General features: G+C 49.5%; 1 pseudogene; it reads left to right on the plus strand.

Annotated features, from left to right (window-relative positions):
* The first annotated feature begins 12226 nt into the window (after nt 1-12226).
* LOC121587254 overlaps nt 12227-12649 on the plus strand; it is an 87149-nt pseudogene continuing 86726 nt past the window's right edge.

Raw genomic sequence — 12649 nt, forward strand, 5'->3', positions numbered from 1 at the left:
GCCCGCTGGCTGGAGGAGCTGCAACCCTACGACTTCCAGGTGGAGTACAGGGCCGTCCTTCGCCACAGCAATGCAGACGCCTTGTCCCGCCGCCCGTGTGCTGAGGACGGCTGTGGGTACTGCGCCAAACGGGTGGAGCGAGAGAGGGAACTGTGCATGGAGGAGGGAGTCACCGCCACGGTGAGTCAGCTGAGGGTGACAGAGTGCCGGGAGCTTGAGGCTGTGGACGTCGGGGAGTGGAGGCGTCGCCAAGAGGAGGACGCAGAGCTGTGTCCTGTGCTGGGGTGGGTGGAAGAGAGAAGACGACCGCCGTGGGGAGAAGTAGCCCCTCTATCACCAGTCACCAAAGGACTGTGGGCTAAGTTCACAGTCCTTAGAGTGGCTGAGGGAGTGCTCCAGAGGGGGTGGAAAAAGCCAGCTACTGGAGAAATTATGTGGCAGGTTGTGGTGCCCAAAAGGCTGCAAGGGAGCGTGTTACAGCAGCTTCACGGGGGAGTAGGCGCAGGGCATTTTGGGGTCTCCAAAACGTTAAAGCGCGTACGTAAAGGCTTCTATTGGGCCAGGCACAGGATGGATGTGGAGGACTTTTGTAGGCAGTGCGACGAGTGTGCTGCTAAGAAAGGACCTCCAGGTCAGTCACACGCCCTCCTACAACATTTCCCAGTAGGGGAGCCCATGGAGAGGCTGGGGGTAGACATAGTTGGACCGTTTCCAACCACAGACAGCGGTAACAGGTGGATTCTAACTGCTATGGACTACTTCACCAAGTGGCCAGAGGCTTACGCTCTCCCAGACCAGGAGGCAGAAACAGTAGCTGATGCGTTGGTAGGGGGAATAATCAGTCGGTTTGGGGTGCCACAGTCTATACACCGCGACCAGGGGAGAAACTTTGAGTCACGGGTGTTCTCAGAGTTGTGTAGACGGTTAGGCGCGGAGAAGACGCGCACTACTCCGCTTCACCCCCAGAGTGATGGGCTGGTGGAAAGATTTAACAGAATATTAGCACAACAGCTGGCCATCGTTACCTCAAAACACCAGAGAGATTGGGACATCCACTTACTGTTTATTCTCATGGCATGTAGGTCGGCTGTTCAAGAATCGACTGCGTGCTCCCCAGCGCTACTAATGTTAGGTTGTGAGTTGCGCACCCCAGCCGAACTGACATTTGGCCACCCTCCTGATAACGACAACGGGGTTTTGCCTGGCCCGAACTATGTTCGTCGTCTGCAGAACCGGTTAGAAGCGGCTCGAGAACGCAGGGATGCGCCAAAAGTGCCACTATGACTCACGCGCTAGGGGGAGGCACTTTGGAGCGGGAGAACGCATGTGGCTTCACAACCCCACGCGCAAGAAGGGCCGGTGCCCAAAGCTGGACAGTGCCTGGGTGGGGCCGTGTCTGGTGATAGAGAGAGTGGGGGAGGTGACGTACCGGGTGGAGGTTCCCCCACGGAGCAGGAAGGTGGTGGTCCACTGGGACCGATTGGCGCCCTACAGAGGGAGGAAAACGGAAGGGAATGGAAGTGAGGACTCTGATGTGAGCCCACGGGGACAGTCTAATGAGGAGACTCTAGCGCAACCTGAACCTGGGGCGGGGGCTGCCTCTTCGGAGGGCGCTGGAAATGACATTGGGGCAGATGAGTGTTCTGGGGGTCCACCGGTGAGAGTCACGGGGAGGCACAAGAGACTGATGCGACCTCCGGGTCGTTTTAAGGATTTTGTTTTGTAACCCTAGGGGCTAGGGTTTAGAAAGGGGGGGGGCTATGTAACGACCCGGTATTGTGTTCTGTGTTCGTGGGTGTGTTATTGTTCTCATGGGTGCTAGCAGGGGTTAAATATGCCAGGACAGATGGAAAGGTTGGGGGGCTATAATGGGTAATCCCGCGGGGTTTTGAATTGCATAAATAGGGGTTACTGTCTCATCTCTCTCTTCTGTTCGGGACCCTTAACTTGACATGTTATATTTGTGTACGTTCGGGATTTAGCGGCGTGGGCTGTGGCCTGAACAATAGCCCCAGTTAGGAATAAACCTGTGTTCTGCCCTGTACACCTGGTGCCGTCTTTCTTTTCCTTTATGACCCAGCTGGGTCATTACAATATGTTGAAATGACGATATCACTGGAGTCATTGCAAATCAATGTTCCACTTGTGTATCCTACCTGGAGCTGGCAAACCAATTTAATAAATAGCCTATAACTTCAGTTTGTTGTTGTAGTCTTGTGTTATTATGCAATTATTAATGGACATGTTTAGTTAATTAAATTGGAAGTTATCAAAGCTCTATCGCAATTGCCAATCAGTTGTTAGAATGCATTAGATTGACTGTAACCGTAGTCAGATTAGACTACGTTCATTTTCCATCTTTTCTAAACTACTGTAGACTATCTGAAATGAGATGTAGGGGCTATAGGATACCTGCCTTTATCCAAGCAAACCATGGCAATGTTGAATTACAATCATAAACCCAGATTTTAGTCTGTAGCCTATGCTTATTCTCAATCTCGCAAATGGACCATTGATAATGGTTTGTAGTCTTAACATCTGGCACAATTGCCAGAAAATAGCCTAACATTCATTTTTTAAAGTTCTTCCAAGTGTTTCTTGCTCAGAGATTTCGAGATCCTCTGTCCAACTTTAATCACTCAAACTCTACTGTCAGATTTATCTATAGTTATGCACATGCGCAAAGGGGATTTATTTACATTTATAAACCTGGTTCGAGCCCTGAATGCTGATTGTCTGAAAGCCGTGGTATTTCAGACCATATACCACTGGTATGACAAAAAATACTTTCTACTGTTCTAATTACTTTGGTAGCCAGTTTATAATGGCAATAAGGCACCCCGGGGGTTTGTGGTATATGGCCAATATACCACGGCTAAATCCAGTCACTACGCATTGCGTCAAGCTTAAGAACAGCCCTTAGCCGTGGTATATTGGCCATATACCATACCCCCTTGTGCGTTATTGCTTAATCATAACAGTCAAACTAGTTAAATCGACATCCATTGATGGAAAATGATCTGGCGAGTTTAATAATGGCAAATTATATTTTCTCTTGCGACATATTCAAATTCCTTTATTACGTCATGTCTTTTGAGGAAAAACACATTTTGCTTCTAACATCTTTACAAGTTACTACGGCATTCCGACCATAAGGCACTACAGAGGGTAGCGCGTACAGCCCAGTACATAACTGGGGCCAAGATTCCAGCCATCCAGGACCTACAGTGCATTCGGAAAGTATTCAGACCCCTTGACTTTTTCCACATTTTGTTACATTACAGCCTTATTCTAAAATTGACTACATTTATGTTTTTCCTCATCAATCTACACACAATACCCCATAATGACAAAGCAAAAACAGGTTTTTACAATTTTTTGCTAATTTATTAAAAATATAAAACAGATATCACATCCTGTCTCCGAGCTCTACGGACAATTCCTTCGACCTCATGGCTTGGTTTTTCTCTGACATGCACTGTCAACTGTGGGACCTTATATAGACAGGTGTGTACCTTTCCTAATTATGTCCAATCAATTGAATTTACCACAGGTGGACTCCAATCAAGTTGTAGAAACATCTCAATGATGATCAATGGAAACAGGATGCACCTGAGCTCAATTTCAAGTCTCAAAGCAAAGGGCCTGAATACTTATGTAAATAAGGTATTTCTGTTTTAAATTTTTAATACATTTGCAAAAAAATCTAAAACACTGTTTTCGCTTTGTCATTATGGGGTATTGTGTGTAGGTTGCTGAGGATTTTTTTTATTTAATCCATTTTACAATAAGGCTGTAACGTACAAAATGTGAAAAAAGTCAAGCCGTCTACATTCCGAAGGCACTATATATACTAGGCGGTGTCAGAGGAAGGCCCAAAAAATTGTCAAAGACTCCAGTCACCCAAGTCAGACTGTTCTCTCTGCTACTGCACGGCAATCTGTACCAGAGCTCCAAGTCTAGGTCCAAAAGGCTCCTTATTAACAGCTTCTACCCCCAAGCCATAAGACTGCTGAGCAATTGAGCAATTGTTCAAATGGCCACCCTGACTATTTACACTGCTGCTACTCGCTGTTTATTATCTATGCATAGTCACTTTACCCCTACCTACATGTACAAATGACCTCAACTAACCTGTACCCCCGCACATTGACTTGGTACCAGTATATAGCCTCATTATTGTTATTTTATTTATAGCAAAGTCTTTTTTTTATTTATATTTTTACTTTAGTTTATTTAGTAAATATTTTCTTAACTCTATTTTCTTAACTGCATTGTTGGTTAAGGGCTTGTAAGTAAGCATTTCACGGTAAGGTTCTATATCGTGGAGCTCTGCTCCTATTGGTTTACCCACTGCCCTAAGGCAGCATCAGCCTGAGACAAAATTATGCACACACCTGCAGCCAATAGGAGTACAGGTGTCCCTATAAGAGGGGATGCCTCCCCTCAATCAGCCTCCCTTTATCTTCAGCGACTGGACTAGACTGAAGAAGCCAAGAAGAGACGAAGAGAAGACTCAGGACGAAGAAAATGCCGTCGATTTCCCAGATCATCGACGTCGTCCTACAATGAGCACACCAAGCTTATCCGTAGAGTAAGTATTAAACAAAAGCTCTTTTCAGAGCTCTATGTCGCTGTTCCCCTTGGCGGCTGCCGACCCCCACTGACTTATGTTTCGTGGGTTGAGGGACACAGTACGCCAGGGACGGCCTCATTAATCCCCCACTATGCGCCAGCTGCGCCCTCCTTTTTTGAAGGAGAGGAAGCAGCTTTGGGCATTTTAAGGGAGGATATTCCTCTTGAGGATGTGCTATCAGTGTTAGCCTCAGCTTCTGAGGCATCATCTGAGGGGCTGACTCAGGAGATGACAGGGCTATTGGGGAAGAAATGAATATTCTATTGAAACAATTCATTACACTGACCCAGATGTTTAACACCCCTTTTCCCTCAGGAAAGTGTGAGGTCATTTACATCCCTGGATGATGACGCCACAGCCTCTGTGCTCTGAATTTTCAGGTCTCATTGAGTGGGCTGCTAAACAGCTGGAGATTAAGCTGCCCCCCATTCCCTCCAACCCAGAAGTGGACATGATGGAGGGCGGCCGTTACTCTCGCTACAGCTCGGCGTCAGACGGCGGCCTCCAGCAGCAAGGGAGCGGGCCTCGCCCCCCCCCCCCGCAGCGCCAGAGGTGCCGACCATTCCGCCGGCGAGAGAGGTCATTAAAGCGTCATCCTGGCATCAACCGAAGGGCGGCCAGAAGAGACGCCGTTTATGACATGGCGAGGGGGAGAGAATGGAAGACGGCGCAGCGCCTGGCGTGACTGAGCCCTCTGTTTCCCCCCACCCTACCGTTGAGGGTATGGAGGAGAATGTTTTTTGTTGATGTGTGTAATAAACAGTTGGCTCTACCTGACTTTGTCAAAAAAAGAGCCCCTTTTCCATAATACATCCGAGAGCGTTCGACCTTCCTCACTCTCGCTCTCTCTCTTACCACTGGAGTGCAGCTCAGCCCACCACGGTGCGTTGCTGAGGTAGGTATAAAAAGGATATTAAGTTTAAGATGTTACCTTATGAAGACCTCACTTTACAGACTCCTAGGAGTGCTGTAGTGAGTGTCTCACATAGCAGGCTGCAGTCTCAGCCGGATAATGGCATGATGACGCGACCGCTATTCGGGACGGCGCTCTGTCTCAGGCTAACGCCTCAGTCAGTGCAGTTCAGACCCGTGCTGCGTTCACGGAGGGCCGGAATACTATGGTTGCGAGTTTAACCAACGTATCGGCGCCCCCGTTTCTCTCATAACGCGCTGATGCTCACCACACAGAGTGTAGCTCAGCCCACCAGGGGTGCAGAGCTGAGCACACACAGGAGGTGAATGTTAAAAAGGGTATCAAGGCGCCGCCTTGTGTTACCTCATAGAGACCTCACATTACAGACTCCTAGGTGTGCTGTAGTGAGTGTCTCACATAGCAGGCTGCAGTCTCAGTCAGATAGTGACAGGATGATGCAACCGCTATTCGGGGATAATAATAATAATAATATGCCATTTAGCAGACGCTTTTATCCAAAGCGACTTACAGTCATGTGTGCATACATTATTTTTTTTTTGTGTATGGGTGGTCCCGGGGATCGAACCCACTACCTTAGCGTTCCAAGCGCCGTGCTCTACCAGCTGAGCTACAGAGGACCACTGGCGCACTGTCTCAGGCTAAGGCCTCTGTCAGTGCAGTTCAGACCCGTGCTGCATTCAAGGAGGGCCGGAATACTACGGTTACGGGTTTAACCAACATATCGGCAGCCCCGTTTTCTCTCAGAATGCGCTGATGCTCACCACACTGAGTGTAGCTCAGCCCACCAGGGGTGCAGAGCTGAACACACACAGGAGGTGAATGTTAAGAAGGTATCAAGGCGTCGCCTTGTGTTACCTCATAGAAACCTCACATTACAGACTCCTAGGCGTGCTGTAGTGAGTGTCTCACATAACAGGCTGCAGTCTCGGTCAGACACTGACATGATGACACAGCCGCTATTGGGGATGGCGCACTATCGCAGACTAAGGTCTCTGTTAGTGCGATTCAGACCCATGCTGCGTTCACGGAGGGCCCGATTACCACGGTCACGAAAGTAACCAACGTATCGGCGCCCCCACCTCTCTTAGAACGCGCCAATGCTCACCACACTGAGTGTAATTCAGCCCACCAAGGTGCAGAGCTGAGCACACACAGGAGGTGAAATGGAAAGGAGTACTGTAGTGAGTGCCTCTCATAGCAGACTGCAGTCTCAGTCAGGAGACATGATGACGCAGCCGCTATTTGGGGATGGCGCACTATCGCAGACTAAGGTCTCAGTTAGTGCGATTCAGACCCATGCTGCGTTCACGGAGGAACCGATTACCACGGTCACGAAGGTGCCCAGTGTATCGGCGCCCCCACTTCTTTCTGAACGCGCCAATGCTCACCACACTGAGTGTAGTTCAGCCCACCAGAGGTGCAGAGCTGAACGCACACATGAGGTGAAAGGAGGAAAGATACCAAGACGCCGTCTTGGTTTATCTCAAAGAGACCTCACATTACAGACTCCAAGGAGTACTGTAGTGAGTGCCTCTCATAGCAGGCTGCAGTCTCAGTCAGGAGACATGATGACGCAGCCGCTATTTGGGGATGGCGCACTATCGCAGACTAAGGTCTCGGTTAGTGCGATTCAGACCCATGCTGCGTTCACGGAGGGCCGGATTACTGAGGTTACGGGAATAACCAACGTATCGGCGCCCCCACCTCTCACAGAACGTGCTAATACTCACCACACTGAGCGTGACTCAACCCACCAGAGGTGCAGAGTTGAACACACACAGAAGGTGAAGGTTAAGAAGGTATTAAGGCGCCGCCTTGTGTTACCTCATAGAGACCTCATATTACAGACTCCTAGGAGTATTGTAGTGAGGGGCTCTAATAGCGAATTGCAGTCATCTACGATGACGCAATCACTTGCTGGGGATGGTGCCCTGTCGCAGGCTGTGGCCTCGGTCAGTGCAATTCAGACCCGCGCTGCGTTCACGGAGGGCAGGAATACGACGGTTACGGGTTTAACTGAGGTCTCTGCCCCTCCTTCTGGTTCAGAACGCACTAATGTTTCCTCTCCCTTTCATGGGAGGCCCGCCTTGGGCTGTTCCACCACCTCAGTGTTGGGGAACAGCAGCGGCAAGGGCCATAGAGGAATACAGATCCTTCCTACTGAATGTACCACAGCTTCGCGCTCGGCCGCTTTCTCTGTATTGCTGGCAGTGGCAGAGAAGCTGCACCCTCTCACGCTGGCTAGAACAGACGTTACAGAAGGGTTATGCTCTCCAATTCCATCGGACCATACCCCCATTCAGGGGAGTGGTGGAGACGGTGATGAAAACGCCCGAAAAAGTGGCCGCTCTGGTTTCAGAGATTACGGAACTTTTGGCGAAGGAGGCGGTCACAGTGGTTCCCCAGGAGCAAAGGAACAAGGGGCTATATTCGCCCTACTTCCTGGTGCCCAAAAAGACGGGGGGAATGAGGCCAATATTGGATTTACGCATTCTCAACGAGAGCGTAACCAAACAGCCCTTTCGAATGCTAACGACAAAACGTCTGCTGGAATGTGTCCAGAAAATAGACTTTTGTACGAGCATAGACCTAAAGGACGCGTACTTTCATGTGCCGGTACAGCCGCGTCACAGGAAGTTTCTGCGATTCGCCTTTCAAGGGGTGGCGTACGAATACACAAGGATGCCATTTGGGTACGCCCTGGCACCTCGCACGTTTTCCAAGTGTGTGGAGGCGGCATTGGAACCGTTGCGTCGTCAGGGAATACGGCTACTAGCCTACCTAGACGACTTACTGGTTCTCGCCCCGTCAGCAGAGCTGGCGATCACTCACACAACACAGACAGTGATTCATCTCACACGTCTGGGGTTCGCTGTGAATTGGAAAAAGAGTGCGCCCTGGCCCAGTCATCAGATTGTCTACCTGGGGATACAGCTAGACACTGTAATGATGAGGGCTCGAATTTCGGACCCCTGAAGGGTAGCCTTGTTGCTAGCCCTGAGGAAGTGTCGTCCGAATCACACGGTGACGGCGCTGTCGATCATGTCACTCTTGGGTCTCATGTCGTCAGCCCACTCTGTGGTTCCGCTGGGACTCCTGCACATGCGCAGGATGCAGCGATGGTTCGCCCAACTAAGACTAGACCCATTGCGTCAACGTCATCGGTTGGTGGTGGTTCCCCTCTCGCTCAGTGCAGATCTGAACTATTGGAGAAACCCGCGCGTTCTCACGCACAGAGTCCCGATAGGCAAAGTGTCCTCTTACATCCCAGTGTTCACAGATGCGTCTCTGACGGGATGGGGAGGGACATGTCAGACCCAAGCGATAGGAGGTGCGTGGCCTCTTTCGAGTCGCCACATCAACCTCTTGGAGTTGGAAACGGTTCGACTGGTTTTGACCCACTTCGCGTCTACCCTTCGGGGTCGCGATGTGCTGGTCTGGTCAGACAACCGGACCACAGTAGCCCACATAAATCGCCAGGGAGGAGTCAGGTCTCCTGCTCTCCATCGGGCGGCAGAGGAATTGTGGCTGTGGGCTCACGAGCACCTTCGCTCATTGAGAGCAGCACACATTCCGGGCTACTTGAACGTAGGGAGCAGACCTCATTTCAAGAGGGGGTCCTCGAGACGACGAGTGGTGTCTGCATCCGGACATTGTTCTCCAAATTTGGGAACAGTTCGGGAGAGCCGAGGTGGATCTATTCGCGTCACGTGTGAACGCGCAATGTCCCCTATGGTTCTCTCTGAGGGAACAGGAAGAACCGCCACTAGGAAGAGACGCCTTTGCGCACCACCCGTGGCCGAGAGTTCTTCTGTATGCATTCCCTCCGCTGTCCTGCATTCTCCCACTGTTAGCCAGGGTGAGGTCAGGAGGGCTGTCAGTGATACTGGTAGCCCCCGATCGCCCAGGGGCTCCTTGGTTTGCGGAGATGAGTCAGATGTTGATTGCGCCACCTTGGCCAATTCCACATCGACGGGACGCGTTGTCTCAGGCGGGTGGCACGATAGGGCAGTTGCCCATAATCGGCCAACCACTGAAGGCCTGGCTGCTGAGAGGGACAGGCTAGAGCGCCGTGGGTTATCTGATGCGGTGATCAGGACCATACAGGGTTCACGTGCCAGTTCCACTTCTAAGATGTATGCCAGTAGATGGAACGTGTTTTCACAATGGTGTGTCACACAAGGTGTAGACCCCATGAGCTGCCAGGTTGAGAGTATTCACTCTTTCCTACAGCTTATGTTTGACAAGCAGAGATCGCCCGCCACCATTAAGGTGTTTGCAGCGGCGATTTCAGCTTGTCACGAGGGGTTTGGCAGAGACAATGTCTTTAGCCACCCTCTAGTGAAACGTTTCCTATTAGGAACGCGGCGGCTTAGGCCAACACCTAGAGCCACGCTTCCTCAGTGGGATTTGGCTTTGGTACTCGAAGCGCTATGTAAGTCGCCGTTCGAGCCATTGAATCAAATACCCCTCAAGATGCTGTCTTTGAAGACAGCACTGTTGCTCGCTTTGACTACGGCTAAGCGTGTTAGTGATTTGTGTGCTCTTTCGACGAGACCCGACTGCCTGGCCATTAATGGCGATCTGAGCAGAGCGGTGTTACGTCCCTAACCCGGCATTTGTGCCGAAGGTTATTAGGAGTTCATATAGATCACAGACCGTGGAGCTGTGGGCTTTTTCTCCTCCTCCTCATAGAGAGAGGAGTGAGGAAAGGCTCCATCGCCTGTGCCCAGTATGCGCCTTGGCGTGTTACGTCGAGCGCACAGCAGCGATTAGGTCATCGCCTCAGCTGTTTGTGTGTCATGGTGCTGCTGCACTAGGTAGACCACTTTCGAAACAGCGTCTGTCTCATTGGCTCTGTGAGGGCATTGAGACAGCTTATGAGGCAGCGGGGCGACAATTGCCTCAGGGTATCAGAGCTCACTCCACTAGTGGAGTAGCAGCTTCTACTGCCCTTTTCAGAGGAACAGGGGTAGAGGATATATGTAGAGCGGCGTCATGGTCAACACCGTCTCCATTTATCCGTTTCTATCTCTTGGATATGTCTTCTAACTCTTTGGCTCAGTCTGTACTCAGCGTGGCTGAAGGGAGACTTTGAGCTAGGAGGAGAGGAATGCAGGACTGTGGAGACAGGGTCTCTATCAGGTCCGCTTCTGATAGAAGGACATATTTTTTGCATGACTCCTGACTGACAGGTTCAGTACAGTAGAGGGCATGTATTGATCTGCCCACCAGTGATTCACTGGAGTGAGGCGGGATGATGAGGGATAATAGTAGTAACTTGGTTACGATGCTATTAGACCGGTCATGACAATTTGACGGAATGTGACGTCATCTATCTGCTTGTTCACATTAGTATGAATCATGTTCTGGGATCTGCCCACTAATCTCTGGGGTTCCACTGATTGAGTGAGGCGGCCTACCGTGTACACAATGTAGAGTGACACTTTGTGTCATTCCATTAGTGGTCGGTAGTATTGTAACAGGATATTGAGGTACCATCTATCTGCTAGTACAGATTAGTATGGCCTGTATTCTGGTGATCTGCCCACTAGTCATTGGTGTTGCCATTGGACTAGGTGGGGCGGGTTTTTAACCGATGACGCAGTATATTGTGACACTTGTAGGGTGACAGTGGTTACAGTACTGCGGGAATTGGTTGCAGCCATTGCTAGGCCTGACCTTTTCATTTTGATGGGAAGTGTTGGGCTCGGCAGGGAGTACATTTTGGAGAGCTACGCTCTCCCTTAAACCAATAGGAGCAGAGCTCCCCTATGGGGCGGAGCTCCACGATATAGAACGATTAGTTACCGGAGTGTAACTCCAGTTCTATGAGTGGAGCGGAGCCCCATAGGACTTAAGGCCCTGCCGACCCTCTTTAGTCTCGCTGAAGATAAATATCTCGGGAGGCTGATTGAGGGGAGGCATCCCCTCTTATAGCGACACCTGTACTCCTATTGGCTGCAGGTGTGTGCATCATTTTGTCTCAGGCTGATGCTGCCTTAGGGCAGTGGGTAAACCAATAGGAGCAGAGCTCCCCTATGGGGCTCCGCTCCACTCATAGAACTGGAGTTACACTCCGGTAACTAATCGTCTACACCTGTTGTATTCGGCGCATGTGACAAATACAATTTGATATTCCTTCTGAATTGGCTCGATACCGTTATGGAAAAAGGGTTTATTGTATAAATATGGCAACTCCTCTTGCTGTGAAAAAAAAAATGTGGGCTAGTTTTCAGGCCTTTTGGCCGGGTTTTAAATGGTCATTGTGATATAAATGTTAGTTTGACCTGTCAAACCTGACGGTCATTGCTATCCGAGATGCTTGGGACGTCCCTACCCTAAATCGAACTCTTACCCTAACCATAGACCTTATTTAAACTTTAACCCTTACCTTAAAGGAAAATGTAAAACAGAGATGTTTCTACGTTAAATGCACATGTTCAGTATTAGTGGATGGAATACTTCTCGTTGCTTTTCTTCCCCTTTAACCATTTTTAATTTGAATTTCAATGGGGTAGGGACGTCCCAAGGATTCCGGATAGCACGGACCGATTCACAACAAGAAGAGAAAAGAGGAAGTTGGCTGTGTGTTGCAGTGAAAGATTTCAGCTTTGAAACGAATAATACATTTGTTAAACATACAGAAGACAGTGATGGCTGCCATCATCAAAGAAACAAAGGTAGGCAGCTAGTTTACACTTATTGTACATGGTAACATGACTGCTTGATGTTTGATCTGAAACTTTTAGCTAGCCATGTTAGCCCAGCTGGCTAAGAGATACATACTGTAGCTAAAGAGAAGTGCCAAAAAAGTAATCTTGCTAGTGAATCTTTACAAAATTGCACGAGGGTCTATAGCAATATTTACATGAGAAATATAGTCATGTTCATCTGTTCAGACAGCAGTTTCATTCATCTCTGTTAGCTAGTGTAGTGTGCACAAGCTGACATTTTAATTTATTCAATCCATAGAATAAAAGAAGCGGTCACTTCCATCAACACAATTGACCTAAATAAATTATCCAGACGACTTTCACGAATTCTGCAGAAACTTCACCTGAAGGTAGCTGTCTCCA

This window comes from Coregonus clupeaformis, chromosome 18, assembly GCF_020615455.1.
Source record: "Coregonus clupeaformis isolate EN_2021a chromosome 18, ASM2061545v1, whole genome shotgun sequence".
Taxonomy (NCBI): domain Eukaryota; kingdom Metazoa; phylum Chordata; class Actinopteri; order Salmoniformes; family Salmonidae; genus Coregonus; species Coregonus clupeaformis.